Below are 21062 nucleotides of genomic sequence, written 5' to 3'. Positions count from 1 at the left end.
GGGGAGTCAAATATTAAGAGCTTTCTGACAGTTAAGATCAGGAGTCAGCAAACTTTTTCAGCAGGGAGCCGGTTTTTTTTGGGGGGGGGGGAATGAACAAATTCCTATGCCCCACAAGTAACCCAGAGATGCATTTTAAATAAAAACACACATTCTACTCATGTAAAAACACCAGGCAGGCCCCACAAATAACCCAGAGGTGCATTTTAAAGAAAAGGGCACATTCTACTCATGTAAAAACATGCTGATTCCCGGACCGTCTTCGGGTTGGATTTAGAAGACGATTGGGCCGAATCCAGCCCCTAGGCCTTAGTTTGCCTACCCATGGTTAAGAGCTCTTTGACAGTGGGGGTCGACTAGATGACCCCTGGGGTCCCTTCCAACTCGTACAATTCTACAAATACCAACCCTGCCTCCCTACAGAGCCCTCCAGTATGCAGGAACGGACACACGACTTGATCAGCGGTACATGCCCCTTCCCAAATCCCAGAGCGGTGAGAGATTTCGGGGGTGCCACCACATGCCTCAGCTTAAGTTTTCCTCAGAATGAATGGACATCGCTGGAGACTTGGATCCCTTTGCAATATATGGTTTTATTTGCACATATAGGCAGGTTGAGGATAAGGGGGGTGGGGCTCACAGCATCAACACTCGTCTACAGGTACTGGTGCCCCCCATTATTTCAGGGGAGGCTCTGCAATTCCATAGCACTGGATTATCGCAGAGAGTAAAATCGAGGCTCTGTCTCTCTTCCCCACCAAGCCTTTGAAAGCCCAGCATGCTAGATTTGCAAGAGGGTGGCACCCTGGCACCCTGATCTTTTCACCAGCCAAAGCCTTCCCCCACATGCCCTGGGGGCAAGTTCTCTCCCAATTCTAAAGTGGCCAATAAAACTGGGTGGGAACAACCTCTCCCCACCCCTGCCCCTATTGTTCCCACCATCCGGTTCAGGTGCTGGGGTCAGCCAAGGTTTCCCCTCAGGCTGACAGAAAGGTAAGCTGATCCCCCTTCTTCCCTTTTAGTCTCCAGAAAGGAAAACGGGCAAGATATGAGCCTTCAAAGATACCACTGATTCCCAGATTCCTCAGTGCCTGGCGTGGTACAACAGGGAGTGAGGTCACAATAACACCCTCCCTTACATTGAAAGCAGTATTATACCGCTTGTAACAGTCATGCTATACCCAAAGCATCCTGGGAACTGTAGTTTGGTGCTGAGAGTTTGTTAGGAGACCCCCCCCAGCCCCCTCACAGAGCTACAGTTCACAGCACTGCATGGCAAGAGGGTTTGGCAGTTAAACCACCCCGGGAACTGTAGTTCTGTGACGGGAATAGGGTCCCCCTAACAACTCTCAGCCCCCTTAACAAACTACACTTCCCAGGATGCTTTGCGGGAAGCTGTGACTGTTTAAAGCGGTACAAGACAGCCTTAAACATCATTTTTGTATCTGTAATGATTGCAATAACTTTGGTGTATACACTTCAGCACAACTTTGTTCAGAAAGGTTTATCTGAGTGTTTGTTGTGGTTTTACTTTTACGTAACTGTTGCATGTTTTATACGAAGACGTATCTCAATGCAGCCATGCTACACAGTTTAAAGGTGAACATGAATAAAAACTCTGTTACAAATAATAATAATAATAATAATAATAATAATAATAATAATACTGCCTTAAATGTAAAATGCAGACAGAGCCTGCCTTAAGTGCGACTGGGGGCCCAGTCACCCACATGGGGAAAAAGGGAAGTATCGGCAGGCATGGGGAACTCCAAGGTTTAAAGAAGTAAAAAAACACTTTTTATTTTTTTCTCTAAAAAACACTTTTTAGAAGAAAACCCCCTAAGTGGGCAATAACTAATGACTGTTAGCGCTCTTTCTCCTCACCAAACTACAATTCACAGAATTCCCTGGGGGAAGGGATCAACCGCTCTGAAAACTGAAGCTCTGTGAGAGGAAGAAGAGTATCCTCAGCAACCTTAACAAACTACAGTTCCCCTGATTCTTTTTTTTTGGGGGGGGGCAATGCCTCACAGCGGTATAAGATTGCTTTCAACGGAAGCTGCAGATGATGTGGCCTTGCAAGCTATTGGGAAGCCAATACAAGGCGGTGCTAAAAGCCGAAACCAGCTTTTCCACAAACTGCTCTCTTTGGCCTTAGGCAGGTGGGCCTGTGGCCTGATCCAGCAAATGTCTTATGTTCTTGGAGGGGAGATTGATAGCCGTATACACAGGCTGTGCCCCCCCCCCAGCAGACAGCCTGGGGCTGGAACTTGGCACTGAACTGAGCTACAGTTTCTTCATGTTGGCATAGAGGCCGCTGAAGTTGCCCTCAGCCATTACAATTCCTTAACCCCTGGCCTTGTGCCCTCAGTTGGCAGGAGTCAGCTGCCCCCATGGGAAGGAGCCTGCAAACTCCTCACTATTTTGCTCCGTAGAGATTAAGGGTGTGTGTGGGTGTGGGTGTCTCCACTGCCAATCCCGTTCCACACTGCCCCCCCCCCCCGCACCTCAGCCCAAATAAAGGTGGCCAATTTGGCTGGCCAATCTAACACAAAATGGCATACTTGGTGAGAGTGGTTCAGCTGCTAAAGCGGCAAAAAGACTCCCCACTAACATCATCGATCGTTTTAATGATATAAACGTGTTATTCTGATCATGCACCGCTTTGCTTTCCCCATTCATTCCTTTTGTGCAACCCTTAATCGCAACTTTGGGTTATTTTCTTCGTTAATTTGTTATGACAATTAAGTCTTGACAATAAATTGAACCTCCATCCGTACCTGTTCTAACGCCGCTTGTGCAATTTCTCTCATTATGTGTGAGTCAGACGGGAATTTCAGTCTACCAGGGAGAGCTGGATCTACAGCAGCATTTTGGTGTTATTTTTTTTTTAAAAAAGAACTCTGTGCATACGTGTGTGTGTGTGTGTGTGTGTGTGTGTGTGTGTGTGTGTGTTGCAAATATCAAACACTGATTGCCTTTTTTGTTTTTTAAGCAAAAGCAAATTGGACTTGGCAGCTCCGTAGCAGATGTGTTCAACTAGATATAGGGTTGCTATTGGCACGGTTTTTTCCAAGGGTTGGGCCCGCAGTGCAACTGGGAGAAAAATGACAGGCACTCCCTAGTAACCATGTCCCTAGTGACACTAGCAGCTGGCCTGGCTGCAAAGAGCTGTTTTGCCCAGAGCTGTTTGCCACTGAGCAAACAGAGCTACAAGATTGTCTTCTGAGAGCCAGTGTGGTGTAGTGGTTAAGAGCGGGAGTCTCGTAATCTGGGGAACCGGGTTCGCGTCTCGACTCCTCCACCTGCAGCTGCTGGGAGACCTTGGGCCAGTCACACTTCTCTGAAGTCTCTCAGCCCCACTCACCTCACAGAGTGTTTGTTGTGGGGGAGGAAGGGAAAGGAGATTGTTAGCCGCTTTGAGACTCCTTAAAGGGAGTGAAAGGCGGGATATCAAATCCAAACTCTTCTTCTTCTTCTTCTTCTCCCTGGTGCATGCAGTTCAAGGCCCTGATCCGGTGTAATTCCCAAGCAGGAATCTGCCTTGGAGCTGCATGGACAACATTCTGGGGAAAGGAAGGGAGGAGTCTGTGTATTTGAACAGAGCCTATGGTTCCTCTCTCTGTCCTGGTAGAATCCTAAAATAAACTGCCATTGCTAAACCACTATTTGCTTAATAAATGGGATTTTTCTTTAATTATAGAACTGAAAAACACCAGAGGCTTCGTGTGTGTGTGTGTGTGTGTGTGTGTGTGTGTGTGGGTTTTTTTTTTAAACATTACAGGTACTGAGAGGCAGAGCCAAAGAACTGCTGGCTTTTACGCTTTTGCCATTGTTCCATAAAACTTCGCTTGCTGAAATCAAAAGCCTTCTTTGCATTGGGTTCCGTCTAACCTAATTAAGCCTCTGGGACATTTCCTTCTGCTCTGTCTTAAGTCCATTACAACCTTCAGGCAGGAAGGCAGGCTTTTCCATCCATGCCCCCCTCCCAACCCCACCCTCGGCTTTGAACTGAGTCCACAGAAGAGTCCTGATACTGAAAAGCATGCTCACCACTTTGTGACTCTGCTGGCCCTAATAAAGGCATCAAACTACTCTAGGTTTTGTTTTTTGCAAAACTTTACACAGTGTTCACTCTGATTCTGCAATGGAATAACCTGCAGATAAAGGAGTTGTGGTTTTATTTTAATTAAAACAAATAAACAAACAGCCAGGAGATGTGTGAGGCAGGGGAGAGCCTCATCTAAAAAAACAAGGAAAAGGAAAAGAATCTGCCAAGTGACAATCGTTGCAAATTTGGCAAACTATCCCCAGCTCAGCAGGTCAGACTTTATTCACCTCTTCTCTTCCTCCTCCCCGCTTTGCACAAAACAAGCTGCAACCTGTCCCAACAGGAACAAGCTGGTCGAGGCACCCAGTTAGTCCTTGATCTCCATTAAACCTGCCAAAACAGGAGGCGGATTGGCATGAGTTACCAAAGAGAGCCTGGGTGTGACACAAACACCTTGGTGCTCGGAATAATAGGACACTTGCTTCGTGAATTGCTAATCGCAGCGGACCTGCCTGTGTTGATACAAGGGCACATGGAACAGCCACCCGTGGGAGCTGGAGATCTCTATCCCAGGAGCCTCAGGGCAAAGAAAGCATAAGGAGGGTCAGGTGATCGCAGTGGTGTCCAAACTTTTTTCAAAGAGGGCCGGATTTGATGACGTGAAGAACCGTGAGAGCCAACCAAAGTTGTTGACCTGACCTGACCTTTTTTTTAGGACTGAAGTTAGTGAGCTTTTTTTTTAGGGTTGAAGTTGAGGGTTGTTTTTTTTTTAGGATTTTACCCCAGGAAATAAACTGCCACAGGAGCTGGATTAAACCGGCTGGCAGGCCGGATTAGGCCCCCGAAACAGACTTTGGACACGCCTGGACAATAGCCTAGCCTTCCCCAAGCTGACTGATGCCCTCCATATGCTTGATGAGGCTTATGGAAGCTGGTGTCCCCAAGTGCTGTTTCCCTTCAGCAGCTACCTGAACCTTTTAACTAGAAATTGCCAGGAACTGAACCTGGGAATTTTTGCACGCAAAGCATTTGCTCTATGCTGAACTATGTGGAAGTGGGAAGAACACTCCCTGGAAAAGGAGAACATAATCATTCCCCCAGCTTCTTAGGAATTAAGTCTTGTTTCCTAGAAATGAAACCATAATTGCGCACACATTGCGATAGATGCTTTTGCTGGTTGCTAACACAATGCTGAGCATCTTGCCATTAGTTGCACACTTGTTCCAAAGGATGCCTGTTGTGCTGTGGACGCAGGATATGGTTTGTCTCAGAAGGCAGACTTTCCTCCCCACTGCCAGAACCTGTTATTCCCGCAATAATTTTAATCAAATCTTAACTTGTGTGCCGCTTCTCTGGTATACGTTTCCAAATACCAGAACCGCCTGCACCATTTCTTTAATATTTACGGGTCATCACATTTGGTTACAGACAGAGGTGTCTGTAGTTTTATGTATATTGTGCATCAGTGCACATGGGGCTGTAGGGTCACAACAAGGTGGCAAGGTCTCTGTCCCAAGGTGCTTCCAATCTAAAATGTGACAGTGGATGAAAACAGCTGCAAGGCTAAGAAGAGGAGGCTCAGATGGGGCTATGGGAGCTTAAGTCCTTCACCCCATCTCAAACGGGGCTCAGCCAGTGGAATATACACTGTTCTAAGCTTAGAAAAGTTCTGGGGGTATTGTGGGGGTGGGACAGGGCAAGAAGAGACTTAAACCTATTCCTAACCCCCTTCAGTTCAGTCATTGGCCTAGCAAACCAGGAATACCTAGGTGGCAAAAAGGGTGGTTTAAGTCAAATTCCTCCAAATTCCTCCTGAACTGAATTTGGAATCGGGATAACTTAACCTGCTCTATATAGTTAGGATTGCTCTGCTAGTCCTCACCCCACACACGTGTTCTTCAACCTTGGGCCCCCTGATATTTGTTGGACTACAACTCCCATCATCCACAGCCAGGTTAGCCAATGGTCAAGGGTGATGGGAGTTGCAGTTCAACAACATCAGGGGACCCCAAGTAGAAGAACGCTGCCATACAGAAACGTAAGCCCAAGGCTTCCCCAAAAACGTGAAATGTGAAGCAAGTGATTTGCCTGCATTCTGCAGCAAGGTGTTCCCAGGGAGAAGATGTTTGTCTGTATTCACCCAACGCCTCTGAGCGTATGCAAAGTGCCCTTTCACCACTACTGAGAAACAAGCGGTCAGGCAAGTCCAAACTCCCCGACAACCACTCTCGGATCAGAAATTGTACTGTCTCTCCACGGGCACACAAATACACAAACCTAAAGTTCACCAGTTGGCATTTGCTATATTTTCTCTGCAGGGCTTGTGCTTACCACCTACCCTTTCAATAACACGACTAAGATATCCTGCCTTCTGAAGCGAGGCGGGAAAAGAGCCTTACTATATCCTTCAGCCCAGTCATGATTAATGTGCTTAAGAATAGTCACAGGGGCTGCGGAGAGGGAGGGATGATACAAACTCCTGGGAACTAACCAGCATCAAGAATGTCAGGAATGAGCAATGCCACCTTCTCCCCAACTCCCCCGCCCCCAAGCTGGTATTCTCCCCTTTGAGTCTGAGGGAAGGGGACTCTTAAGGAATGGGACTTTCCTCCTTTAGCAGCATGGAAGCTTCTCTGTTTCAGATAAACATGTGATCTGAAGGGCATTTAAGAAATAGAGAGTCAGTGCAGAGGTTAGAAATTTGGGACTGGGATCCTGGTTGTTGTGGGGATTAATTGAGGGGGGAAACCATGTACAATGGTTACAGCTAATTTGCATGTGATCAAAAGGACCAATGTTCCTTTATCTTCTTATATGCCATCACCTGCCTTTCTTTCACCATGGAACCCTCCCTCTGACAAGTCACCTTATCCAGGCACTAACCAGGCTCAGGCCTGTCCATCTTTCACACGGTGGCTGCATCAAGTGCCTTGCTGGACTCCAGCTCCCATCAGCCCAATGGTGGTGGATGATGGGAGTTGTAGTCCACCAAGCTTTCAAGGGCTACAGCTTTCTCATCCCTGCTTTGCATGAACGCAGCTGTTGGGAGACATTGCATTTCTGCATTTTACTCTTTATTTAATGTTTCATTCTTTTGTAAACAACCTTGCATTTTTCCATGTCCAATTTCATGTCTGGTTTACCACATGTATCCCATCTTTCCCTCAAAAAGCCCAGAATGGTATACATGGGTTTATTTTATTTTATCCTCACAGTCATTCCCTTTTGTGTCATGCCTTTCAGACTGTATGCCTGAGAGCTGCATATGAATGCTTGCAATCAATCAATATGAGGTTAAAAGTAACACACCATTTACATACAGGCTTTCTGTGTCTTATTTTACCTTCCCTTAAAGCTTTGCAAAGACTGAGACGGGTAAAGTGAAGCTTATGTTTGTTCAGACAAAAGGAAGGAAACTTTCTTTTAATATGCCACCTGCATGCTCTCTAAACCTAACCGCCTAAGTTTTGCAGTGTGACCGCTCCATAATCGCCATTTCTGCCCTCATTCCTACCCACCCACCCCAATCGCACTTCCAAGTGAATTTGAATGCACAAGCAATGGCTGCAAGGGCATCAGAAAGAGTGTAGAGCTCAGAACCGAAGAAGAAGAAGAAGAAGAAGAAGAAGAAGAAGAAGAAGAAGAAGAAGAAGAAGAGGAGGAGGAGGAGGAGGAGGAGTAGTTTGGATTTGATATCCCGCTTTATCACTCCCCTTCAGGAGTCTCAAAGTGGCTAACATTCTCCTTTCCTTTCCTCCCCCACAACAAACACTCTGTGAGGTGAGTGAGGCTGAGAGACTTCAGAGAAGTGTGACTAGCCCAAGGTCACCCAGCAGCTGCATGTGGAGGAGCGGAGACGCGAACCTGGTTCACCAGATTACAAGTCTACCGCTCTTAACCACTACACCACACTGAAGAAGATAAAACAAGGTTCAGTACAAAACAGAAATCCATTGCTCATCTCCTAAACCTGAATGGCTTATAACACACCAAGCTCTCAGACATCATGCATTCTTCAGGTGCATTATGGGCAACAGGCAAAAAAATGCACATGACTAACTTGCATGTTTCTCAACACATGCCTTTGGAACTCTCAGCTGTTTACTTACTAAAGCACTTATACCAGGGGTCAGCAAACTTTTTCAGCAGGGGGCCGGTCCACTGTCCCTCAGACCTTGTGGGGGGGGCGGACTATATGTTGCCATGATTATGACCCACATTTTTGGCAAAAACCCTTATTGGGACCAACCCCAATGTTGCCCAAATGTGATTTTTTTTTTGTGGAGGGGGGGGGGGAGTGTTCCTTCATACATCCACGCTGCTTCCTTTACATTTTACGCGTTGACATTATTTCTCTTGTAAGGCGGGGTGGGGGACTGAAGTAAGCACCCCATTCCTGTCAGCCCTGGAGAGCATGTGTGCATACGTGGGTGAAGGGAAAAGCTATTGGCCACGCTAAGTCAGACTGGTGCTGCTCAAGCAAAAACGTTTTCCCCGCGTGGGGGAAGACGAGGTGGCAGCTATTTACCTTTCCAGGGCTCACACCGTGTAGCTATCGAGTGGCCTCCCCAACAGTGTGCAGAACTGTTTGGAGTGCAGCCGTCCAGGCGCTCCCTGCTTCCTCCGGCGGGGAGCGTCGCCGCCACAGACACCGGCGGACGTTGCTCCTGAGGCGCCTCCGCTGCAACTGCTCCTCCTGAGGTCAGTCGCTGGCAGCTCCATGATGAAAATCCAAACTGTGGCTCCTTTTCCATCTTCCCCACCCCGGAATAAAAGATTGCTGCATGCGACGGACGGAGAAGGGGCTTGTCTCGAGTAGCCGCCCCCCCTCACTTTTGACCCCCAAGCCTGGCTGAGTCGCAAAAACCATCGCGCGTGTGCGCTATGCCGGATGCCTGGATTCCCAGACCACCCGCGGGCCGGATCTAGAAAGCAATTGGGCCTGATCTGGCCTGTGGACCTTAGATTGCCAACCCATGATTTATACCCTTGTTATTTGTTCAGCAAATACCCAAAATGTCCTTGCCTTTTAGGGTGGAGTATAAAAGTAAACTGGGACGCGGGTGGCGCTGTGGGTTAAAGCCTCAGCGCCTAGGACTTGCCGATCGAAAGGTCGGCGGTTCGAATCCCTGCGGCGGGGTGCGCTCCCGTCGTTCGGTCCCAGCGCCTGCCAACCTAGCAGTTCGAAAGCACCTTCGGGTGCAAGTAGATAAATAGGGACCGCTTACTGGCAGGAAGGTAAACGGCATTCCGTGTCCTGCGCTGGCTCGCCAGATGCAGCTTGTCACGCTGGCCACGTGACCCGGAAGTGTCTGCGGACAGCGCTGGCTCCCGGCCTCTAGAGTGAGATGAGCGCACAACCCTAGAGTCTGGCAAGACTGGCCCATACGGGCAGGGGTACCTTTACCTTTACTTATAAAAGTAAAAGTAGAAGAACCAAGACAACCCATAAAACTACAGGGCCCCACAAGAAAGTAGCCTCTACACTGGAGGTTGAAACCCTCAAGCATGGGGCCAGAATTCAGCCCTCCAGCCTTCTGTCTGGACCTTGGAAATCTCCCAGGTCACAAAGCCTCTCTTCAGACCACACCCTTAACCCCACAATGCATCACAAGTGTTTATGCCTGACTGGAATGTGTCCCCACCCATGTTATACTATAACACGGGTCAGAGCCTCCCCCCAAAGTTCTGAAAACAATGCAGCCTTTGTCAGGAGGCTGAAAACTAGGAGAAGTAAATTTCACTCAGATGGAAGCTCCATCTCAGTGGCTCAGTTGAGTCGTCACCCACTGCCTTGCATGCAGAAGGTGGCAGGTTCCATCTCAAGGTAGGGCTGGAAAAGACACCCTGTTTGAAACAGTGAGTTAGATGGAAAAACAATCTGACTCAGTACAAGGGGGATTGCAATGTTCCTTTGATGCAGCGGCAGCTGGGAGAAGGTCTCTGAGGAGGATGTTGGCATTCCAGTAGTGAATTTGGTAGACTTTCAGGAAGCTGGCTAGCCGAATGCCTACAAGAAGTATGCGGGATCATTCAGAAGTTGCAAAAGCCCATTGCCTTCAGCTACTTTCCGATGCACATTTTTAAGATTTGTGCATCCAGGGGAAACTACAGGAGAAGCGGGATGCGCAGTTGAGGAAGAGTGAGTGCGAGTCCTTTTGCGTATTAGGCAAGCAGAGAAATTAAGGGCTTCGCTGCTCGAGCATCAGTCACTCATGCTTTTTGCAACTGCCCTTCCAGTTCAATCCACCTTCCTCTGCAATCAATGCTCGGTTGGAAAAGGCCTGGTTTGTTTCTCTACTGATGATTCACCATTGTAAGAGTCTGGAGCAAACAAAAGGGGGGAAGGGGGGCGGAGAATTGCAAGGCCAAGAGAGATGCAGGGAAGGCCAACACTTTTGGAAAGGCACAAGTTGCAGAAGAAAAGATGGACAAGGGTCCACATGCAAGAAACATGGGGTGGGTGCTCTCCATACAACACATATGGGCTGTATGGACAAAGATCATCACTGCTACCCATGCGACACGCTGACGTTTGCGAAATGATTTGCAACCTTGTTTTTGTTTACTCTCTACTGCAACCGTCAAGAGGTTGCTTTTACTCCTGTTGTAGGGATGGAAATCTTTGTGAGGTAGTCACACCATACATTTAAAGCACGTGGCTTCCCACAGAGAATCCTAGAAACTGTAGTTTGTTAAGCCTGCTGGGAATTGTAGCATTGCGAGTGGGTAAACTACAATTTCCAGGATTCTTTTGGGGGGCAAGCAATATGCTTTTAAAAATATATGATGTGGATGTTAACCTAAGCTACTCAGCAGTGTTAGAAAGTAGGCTAGAAAAGCTAGGAGCCAAATGGCTTCTGGGACCTGGGTTGTGGGCGCCAAAACAGAATGTCTAGCAGCCACTTGTCTTACAACACTTTTTATATATTGATAAGAATGAAGTAATACGCAATTCACATAAGTGACACATTGTTAATATCACATTTTTAGCAGAAAATGTTAATACATGTTTAATTTGGTGTTTACAATAAAAATATTGGTACCGTACTTCTTTTCAAAACACTCTACTTTTTATTGTTAAACTCCTTAACATATTTTCTATCCTTAACATATACTTGGAGGCTTCAAAGCACATACATTTCAGTAATCCTTGAGTGTCAGCAGGACGCAAAAAACCGGCACCCAGACTTTTTGAGGTGCTCGCAAATGGAGGATCTTTAGGCGCAAAATGCGGCTGGCGCCCTGCTAATTTCGAGCCCTGGGCATTGAATCCCTCCCACTTGGCTCCTCCCCTCTGGTGTGAGTGGGTGAAACAAACCAGGAAACCACAACTTAGCTTTATGGCTTCCCACAACATCTGAATATGGGACCGTGGCTTGCTTCTCCCAAACAAGCTAGAATTTGTATGCCAATAACAAACCATGGTTTCAGGCTGGTAAACGGTCCTGGCTTGTTAGGGAGAAACAAGCCAAAGTTCCGACATTGTGGGAAGCCGAGCTTAAGTGCTGTTTCCTGCTTAGTTTCTCCCACTCATGCCATGGGAGGAATGAAGCAGGAGCCACTGGGCATTCGCAATAAACCATGGTAACCAACCCTGGCTCACCATGATGTGCCGACATGGCCATGGGGGAATTACCAATATGATACGATATGCAACCAATAGTAGAGGGGGAAGTCGCAACAATACCAGTCTTGTAATGCACAAAATGGGTTTCAGCCTACCTCTCAGGCCATCACAATATCCTCTGGGCTGTTTCTCCCCACCCTGCCCCACCCTAGATTTTTATTTATATATAAATCTCTCTCTCTCTCCATTCTCTCCCTCTTTCCCCCATGCTTGGATAGAGGGTGCCTATTTTGCAATGCTTCACGCATATGTGGAATCTGTGTCTTTTCTATCCAGCCCTTTAAAGCAAAGATCAAAAGACATCACAAAAATGGCCCTAGGATTATCCCAGTACTGGGAACTCTCCGCACACAGCTCACCTGGGCAATATATGAAGATATGAAGGTAATAGGGGAAACGTGTGCATTCTCTCCTCAACCTCAAATTCCAGCATTGCACTGCGTTTGATATACATTATAAAGCAAGTCTGCTTGGTCCAGTTGGGTGCCCGCTTATTGCAAAGTACATTTTATCCATTCACCACTGGTGCAGGAATCCAATGTAGCCTCCCATCCCAATCTCTCTCCTGAACAAAGCTGTGCATCTTGTTAAAGGAAACACCAAACCAACTCCCATTTAGGCACTGATGTCTTGCGGAGACTGAGCACTCCTGACTCTCCTCTGCTGCTGTGCCTTTCAAAAAAAAAGGGGGGGGGATCTTAGGTCAAAATTGTCTCAACTGGGCCCAGGTGGAGTTAGGGAAATCTGAATTCTCAGATGACATGAACAGGAGCCAGATGGTGCAATTAGGTCTCTCCAACCCTGAGTGTTTAATATTTTCAGTGTGGCGGAGGAAGGCATATTTTCAGCTATTTTGGATCTCCAGAGGGTTGTGCACCATGTGTGTATTTGTCAGCATCTTTTATTTTTAATTGTTACACTTCTAATTAGATGCTTTTCCAAGGTGATTCCCAACTTTTTGTTTCAAAGCAATATTGCTATGGCCGTTGTATACATCCACCGAGCAGAACTTCTTTTTCTTTTTTAATTACAAAAAGCAGAAAGTCTATAGGCATCTCAAGAGTCCTGTTAAGAATCCCAGCTTTTATTTAGTTAAAAATAAGTTTCCAGCACTGATAGAACGAAAAATGATTCTGAATAAAGTCTTGAAAATTAAAAGGGATTTTCAAATTTTATTGGAGATTATTATTTTTTTAATCGTGAGATTTTAAAGCCAACAGTTTTCAATTTTGGGAAGTTAAGGCATGGGTTCTAAACCCTTGACAATACCAAGGTTCATCCTCACTCTATGTCTTAGCCTGTGAAAAGTGGGAACTGTTCAACAGTGAACAAAAGTGGGAATGATGCTTCCTATATGTCTCCAGCTCATGATTCACTTCTCAGGGCCACACTGGATGTTAACAAGTCCCTGCTTCGTTTTCTAAGCTTTATACTCTTATTACTCAGGATGCATTCCTCAAAATTCAAGATGTAAGCCAAGATTTTTAAAAAGTCAAACTACACACAGAGAGGGTTAACAATAACCTGAGGGGTTGTGACCTGAGGGTATTCAATGCCGCCATAAAAGGTTGTTCTAACTTATGATAGCCAATTGTGCCTCTGCCTTCAACTATATTTCAGGAAACAGCAAATGTGCACAAAATGTACAGGATTCACCCCAGATTTCAAATGATCACATAAAATACACAAGAGTTCCTGATTCCACTGACCTTGCAAAGAGTCAACAAAGAAGGGTGACAGGTACCCCTTTGGGGACGTATCTTCCCTTTCCTCTAAAAACTGCTTCCCTTAAAACAGAGGTGGGAAATGTGGCCCTCCAGGCTTCTTGGTCTGGCCCTTGCAACTGTCCCCAGGCTGCACCCCATGTCCCCAGACATACCACTCACTGTCCCTGCTCTGCCACCTTGCAAGCTTCTGCCTGGCTGAGCCAATGCTTGGGTGTGGAAAACCTGTGACTTTTGCAGGGCTGGAATGCAGCCTATTTCACAAAGGTGAGAATGGCTCTGCTCATTCCTGCCTCTGGCTCCACCCAGTCATTGACATGCAGCCCCTAGTAGGATCCCCACAGAGGAATGTGGCTGGTGAAGGTGAGGCCTGGGAAGAGTCCCAAAAACCAGGCAGAGAGGCCTGCAGGGCTGCATGTGGACCCCAAGCCGGAGGTTCCCCATCCCTGCCTTCCAGTTGAAAGCTTGAAACACCAATAATTTATTCTGGATGTGCCAAACTAGCACAACCACCCAAGAGCTGGATGGGGAAGGACAGAGCCTCTTGAGGGCAGGTTCTAAACACACCCTGGTGGCTGGGGCAATTTTTTAAAAAAGACAATTGCTGCTGGCACGGCGTCAACTTTTTCACATCCTTTTTGCGGCTGGGTGGGCGGGCAGTGAGGAAATTGCTGGAACTCTTGGTGTGGAGGAGCCCAAACTGTTCAGCCGGGAGGCAGGGCCCTGTGTGCACACACACACAGCCCATCCCCCAGTGCAAGGAATCCAGAGCTGCTCTGACCCAGATTTTCAAAAGCCTCGCAGGCCGCAGCTGATCAGATGATACTCCCAAGCCTGCTCCGCACTTGGCCTCTTGTCTGCTCATCCTCTGCTCATCTAAAGTCTAAGCTTTCTGCTCTCTCCCTGTGCACAAAATGGCAGGAATCCCCTTTCTCCGTGGGGTTGTGGGAAGGGGTTCTCTCTCCCCGCCCCCATTCTACCCTCTCGTTTCTCGCTGTGTTATTTTTGGCCTGACACGGGAGGAGTTGACGAGCTAAAAGAACGCAAAGAGCAACACAAAAACACACAGGCAGAATGCGCCAAATGAGGATAAAAAAAAAACCACCTCCAATATTTGGCCCTATAGCTGTATGGAAGTGGGAAAGTGGGGGAAATTCCTCTCTCGGAGAAAGAGACAACCACCACCCATTCCCTCTTTCCAGCAACATCAATTAGCTCTTGTTAATTAATGTAGCATCGCTCACATTTCCCCTCAGCAACCACAACTGACACTGCATAATTGTCCAGCAGCACCCAGCGAAAAAAGGGCGAAGGACCCACCCTCTCACCTCTATTCAGCCAGCTTGCACAGAAGTCCATGGAAGATAATGATCCACACACAAAATATGTTGACTAACCCTGCCTGCTAGTACACACTGACAGCTTGAAAGTGACAGGGAACACCCCATGGTTAAAAGGGTACCTAATTTGCATTATGGAATGGCAAGTAAGGCAGTCACAGTCTGGAAGGTCTCAAAAGTTCCCCAGGACTCTTGGAAACACATGGCAGCAGTGTGGTTAGGGCTATTCCCCCAGCAAGGAAGGAGGCAGTGGGTGGGGGACGGCCTGCAGAAATGAGACAACGCTTGCTCACTTAGGGAATCCCCAGGCCTGGGGTATTCTTTTCGAGAGTCAGGGCTTTCGAGAGAGATCTTTGTCACTTGGGCTACAGATCCAGTGTGGCACAGTGTCAGAGCAGGACCAGTCAGGTAAAGGGACCCCTGACCATTAGGTCCAGTCATGGCCGACTCTGGGGTTGCGCCGCTCATCTTGCTTTATTGGCCGAGGGAGCCGGCATACAGCTTCCGGGTCATGTGGCCAGCATGACTAAGCCGCTTCTGGCGAACCAGAGCAGCACACAGAAATGCCGTTTACCTTCCCGCCAGAGTGGTACCTATTTATCTACTTGCACTTTGACGTGCTTTCGAACTGCTAGGTAGACAGGAGCAGGGACTAAGCAACGAGAGCTCACCCCGTCACGGGGATTCGAATCGCCGGCCTTCTGATTGGCAAATCTTAGGCTCTGTGGTTTAACCCACAGCGCCACCCGCGTCCCAGGACCAGTCAGACTAGGGTTCAAATCCTCAATCGGCCATGAAACTCACGGGGTAAACCTGGGTTATTTGCTGACTCTCAGCCGCAACCTACAGCACAGGGTTTTTGTGGGGGTTAAATGAGGAGGTTGTACACCTCCTTGAGCCCCTTGGAGAACAAGGTGGGAATTAAATGCAACAAATAAATAAAAATGAATAAATACATGGTCCCAAGGCCAGGGACTGGGCGCCTTTCAAAATACATGCATTTTAAATAAAATGTGCATATAAGAATCTGCTGTTGCCTCAGGATGCTGAACACTTGGTATCACTTTCTGTATTAGTATCATGTACTGAAACAATGGCACTTTTCTGACAAAATGGACACCTCGGGCCTGATAGAGACACACGTCTAACATTTTGAGGAAAGTTTACATTTACATGTTTCCCACCAGCCTGCTCAACATCCCAAGATAATGTCAATAGGAAGAGTAAAAAAGTCAACGAGAACAAGTGAGGTGTGGTGAGTGGAGTCAGACATGGCACAGAGATACTGATGCTCACCTATGAATCTTACTTGAAGATGCTGAACCAAGTCACCATCACTCAACCTAACCAGACTGTAGGATCTCCCCCTCCATAGCATTTGCCCAAGGTCCAGATGGGTCCCCACTTCTGAGTTTCAGACAAGCGGTGAAGATTTTATTGCATCTGACTTGTGGCTTGAGTTAACTCTATGAACTTATTTTTTAACTTCAAATCATACTAGCTGATTACGCCTTATTTTGATCCTGTACCGCTTTTGGTTTTACATTTATTTTAATTGTACGATAAGTGCATATTATTGGAATTATTTTTGTAAACGGTTCTGAGGTGAAGCAGGAGGAAGCTGGCTTTGAAGCAGGGTATGAATAAGGAAAAACAGAACAGCCTTCCTCACAGGACTGTTGTAAGGAGAGATGGAGGGGCAAGGGAGATGGACCGCACAAGCTACTCGGAACAATCTGGATAAAAGGTCGGATTAAAACGTAATACTAAATATCAGAGGAAGCCTGCAGATCAGATCAGATTTGCATGTTCTTAAAATAAGCAGTGGAAGAGGAAGTGCAAACTCTCTCCTTCTCCTCATTGACATCCCAAAGTTACTCCAAAAGCCAGTTCTCATTTTATTGGTTGAGTCTGGTTAGGGTTTGCCCCTAACCAAAATACACAAGTCTTTTGGCAAGTGTGAAGTGAGCACCAATGCCCCTTTAACCTACTCTGAAAAAAGTCCTTCCCCAATCCTATCTGACCAGCCTTCTTGATATTTTGAAAAGGACAGGTGCCTAATTTAATTCAACACAAACATGAGCTTCACGCTTGACAAAAGTTTTGTGCACTGTTTTGTTCACACCCAGCTACAAAAGTTGGAGTGAGAACCAGTCCTCAGAAAAAATAACAATGGCATTTGTGCTTACTAAGCCAAGTTACGGACAAGCCTTTTGCCTCAGTCCCTTTGCTCCTCCCTTCACAACATGCAGCCATGAGTGGGAAGTCTCTAATTAACCATCGTTTCCCACTTCATCTGAACCAGGAAACTATGGTTATCATCTCTGGAACAAGCCACGATCTGAAATCATAGACTGACACCACTTAAAGATCCTAACTTGTGCTGAAGCAGGCAGCCACAGATTTCCAGTTCAGATGAAATGGGAAATTATGGTTCACTGGAGACTTCCAAGTTGTGCCACAAATAGAGGACCAAAGGGGCTGCTGAAACAGGCAAGAGTTTTGTAGGTATCTGGGTTTATTAAGCAGTAATATGATTGTCTGAAGGAAGCCTCAGAACCCTAGGAGACATCAAACTGTGTGGAGAATGAGCCTCTGGTCACAAAAACCTTGGTTCCCCACCCCCTCCAGAGGCTCCTTTGTCATGGAGAAGATTAAGCCTTGCCAGGGGACCTTTCACCTCCGAACTGTGCATTCCACTGCTGCCCTGACAACACCCAAGAAAGAGGTCAATCAAGACAGGCTCTCTCCAGAGGGTGGAGTCATGATGCCGGAGGAGTGGAATGGAGCCATGGATTAAGAAATATCCTGAGCTGGCAGACAGAGTTGAGACAACTCAGACAACGCTATTGGAAAAAGAATGGGACAAGAGGAAATAGAAGAAAATTTTCTCCTAAATTAGTATGCAAAATCATGGCCAACAGGAAATGGAAGACACGGATCTGGGTGTGAATTAATGAATATACAATAGATAAATCGCTATGGATTTCTGCTCTAATATACGACCACGGTGAGGATGCTTCTGTGGGAATAAAGATCAAGGATTTATTATTCCTCAATAACGGGGACAAATTTCAGTTACAGATGGGTAGCCGTGTTGGTCTGCCATAGTCAAAACAAAACAAAATTCCTTCCAGTAGCACCTTAAAGACCAACTAAGTTAGTTCTTGGTATGAGCTTTCGTGTGCATGCACACTTCAGATGTGTATCTGAAGAAGTGTGCATGCACACGAAAGCTCATACCAAGAAGTAACTTAGTTGGTCTTTAAGGTGCTACTGGAAGGAATTTTGTTTTGTGGGGACAAATTTGTTATGTCGGACTGGAGGAAGACGATTGTTGACATTTATCAATAATAGCCTGGAAAATCTCTTTTAGACTTTTTGCCTGAAAATAAAAATAAATGAACTTGAGATGTCCGGATCTGAGGTCTACAAAAGCATCGCCTAGCTGTGGTACGAACGGAATACATGATTTGCATGCTCAGTGGCAGACCAAATGTTTTGCATGAAATCAGATTCAAACCCTGGCATCTATAGGAGGAACCAGAATTGACTCCTGTTTGAATCCCTGGAGAGGAGCTGCTAGTCAGTGTAGGCAATACTGACTTAGGCTGACCAACAATCTGACTCAGTAAAAGGCAGCCTCCAAAGTTCCTATGACAAATGATGTTTTCTGCCCAATCCCCCACCCACATCAGTGAGCAGGCTCTCTTTTCTGCAGTTCCCCTGTTTCCTTTGATGTTCCTAGATGGAAAACCCTGAAGAATGCTGCAGAAGAGAAAGAACCAGTCTGCACAACTCTTTTGCATGCCCAAATTTGCTCCAAAGTTAACGAAAGATGAAGCGCACCAGGAAAATGTCTTTGGTTCCCTGAGCATACAGTGTGACCATACTTTCATTTTCGCTCCTAACTGAAAGGATCAGACTGAAAAACAACTTACTGCTGCCTTTTCTGAAAGGGTTATCAATAGGGCAAGGCCAGCATGACGTTCTCAAGGACCCAGGGGCTGATACAGGAGGAGCTACACAGATCTAGCTCTAGATAACACACATCAGGACAGGAGTAGGCTAATAAGCATGCATGTTTTCAACTAACTTAATAGTAGTTGCAACCACAGGTTTAGATTCTCTAGCTACCATAAAAGGATGCTTGGTTATCACAAAAGGTGAAATGACATGATCGTTAGGCGACTTCCGGTTGATTGCGAAGCCATGAGCAAGTGAGATTCAGCCGTCCAGGGAGAATCCAGCTTTTCGGGGGGAATGGGGGTACTGCATGGGCGCTGCAAGCCCCCAAAACCTCAGAAGGAAGATTCTGAGGGCAGGTTCCCAGCGGCGCCAAGAAGCGGTCTCTCTGCTGCCTAAAACGCTCCTTTTTGGAGCGAGAAGATCGGCAAGATTGAGACGCCGGCGCGGGACGCCATTTTCTACTCCTGAGAAGCGCAGCCTCAAGCTTACCGGGCACAGCGATCGGGTCTAAGCCATGGCTTCTCAACTGGCAGACTTGGGCCAATCACCCACTTTCTCTTCCTAGCCTACTTTGCAGGGTTGTTGGGGAGACACAACGGGTGAAGGGGAGAGAACCATGAATGCAGTGTTGAGCTATTTGGATCGGATAAAAACGCCACTCTGAATGTGTGAATGGGTTTATGGTTACTCAGCAGGAGAAAAACAACATGTCCTCTCTCTTTCTCAGCCTCTCATCAAAGGCAGGGTCTTACTACTAGAGGGGGAGAAGCGTAAGTTCAGGTATGAGTCATGATGTCATGAGTCAGGTAGATCTTGAGCCAATCAAAAGCATCTAGCATTTTCGATGGCTTTTTGGAACAAAGGAATGAAGTCTGACTCACTCTGAAGAAGAAAGAGAGCAGCTTGTCCAGTAGGGACTGATTAACACTTAGGAAGAAGGCGTATCTGGAGAGGACTGTCTGCTAGCCCCAGTTTGTGAAAAATCCTCATAATGGACAACGGGGGAACAAAAGGTAGTCAGACCTGATGGGCAGAGAGTGTTTATTTTGAGAAGAGCAATTTAAGAAGGAAAAAAGGTGACTGTACCTTGGGCAAAGGGGCTGCCAACATTTAACAGAGAACATCATCTCTACCTGTCATTGTGTCCAGTTTAAACATTGGCTTAACCAGTATTAAACAGAGCCCAGTTACTAGAAAACATAGTTCTTCAGTATGAGCTTGGAGCAATGCCCTTTACCTTTTAACACCCACACACTTGGGCTCTGTGGTTAACCAGATACATAAGCATCAGCACCCTACGGCAGTCTTTGCAGTCTGGTGCCTTCCAGCTGCCTTGAACTACAACTCCCATCAACCATGTTGGCTAGGACTGATGGGAATTGTAGTCCGAAACAGCTGGAAGATACCAGGTTGGCCAAGGCTGCCTTAAGCATTCACGAAACAGCAATAAAGACTGAGCAAATCACAGCAGGCCTGCTGCACAACTATCCAAACTCTGTCAAAATCCAATCATAAAAGTCATGCCTGCTTGTGGGAAATAAGTGTGTCAGGCAAAAGTACAGCTACAAGCTTTTCACACATAGGAACATTTTTAATTTTAGGTATTTGTTGCTTCCTACCAAAGAGTCTCAAGGCAACCGAGAACAGTAACACACCTATACAGAAGCAATTCACATCATTACAGCGTTTAAAATGAAGGACACCACACCAGTAGTTCACCATCCTTTAATAAAAATTGATAAAGAAAGATTTCCTTTCCCTATTCAACACAAGCACAACCAGCAAAGAGCTCAGAGAAAACAGCTGCAGGAATCAAACATTATTAGCACTCAAAAGCATCAGACAATAAAAAGGTCTTCACCTGTTGCCCAAAAGATGTTGGTGTCAGGCAAGCTTCCCTGGGGAGAGTATTCCAGGCTTTTTGGAGTGGCATGGAGGGCTACCATCAAAATAGCTACCCTCTGGAGGGAGCAGACAGAGGAGGATCTCTGATGAGGATCCTAGGCCATTGGTTGTCAATCGGTGTGCTGGGGCACCCCGGGGAGTCTTGAGGAACGTTCAGGGGAGCCCTAGGGAGCTGTCCTTTCATTAACTTGCAGCCCATTATCTTCCTGCATTATATTTCTCTCCATGGAACATTCAGGGGAGCTGGCGGGGTGGGGTTGCACCGGGGGAATCCCCACTTATGCAAATCCTGTAACAGAACCCCAGTGTTAGTGGCTCCCAAAGGGGAGCCACAGAAAGAACATGGTTGCCATGGACTCAAAAAGGTTGAAAACCACTGTCCTAGGGTACAAATAGGCTCCTCTGGGGAAAGGCAACTCCTGAGATATTGAAGTCTCAAACCA

The 21062-nt window shown here is 46.8% G+C and overlaps 1 protein-coding gene across 1 annotated transcript in view; it reads right to left on the bottom strand.

The window, feature by feature from the left end:
- ZMIZ2 (zinc finger MIZ-type containing 2) overlaps positions 1-21062 on the bottom strand; it is a 110375-nt gene that overhangs the window by 72622 nt on the left and 16691 nt on the right. The gene's annotated exons all lie outside the window — the stretch shown is intronic.

The sequence above is a fragment of the Podarcis muralis genome, chromosome 15 (genome assembly GCF_964188315.1).
Source record: "Podarcis muralis chromosome 15, rPodMur119.hap1.1, whole genome shotgun sequence".
Lineage (NCBI taxonomy): Eukaryota > Metazoa > Chordata > Lepidosauria > Squamata > Lacertidae > Podarcis > Podarcis muralis.
Note: the sequence above shows the minus strand (reverse complement) of the source record. Positions and strands in the feature narration are given on the sequence as shown.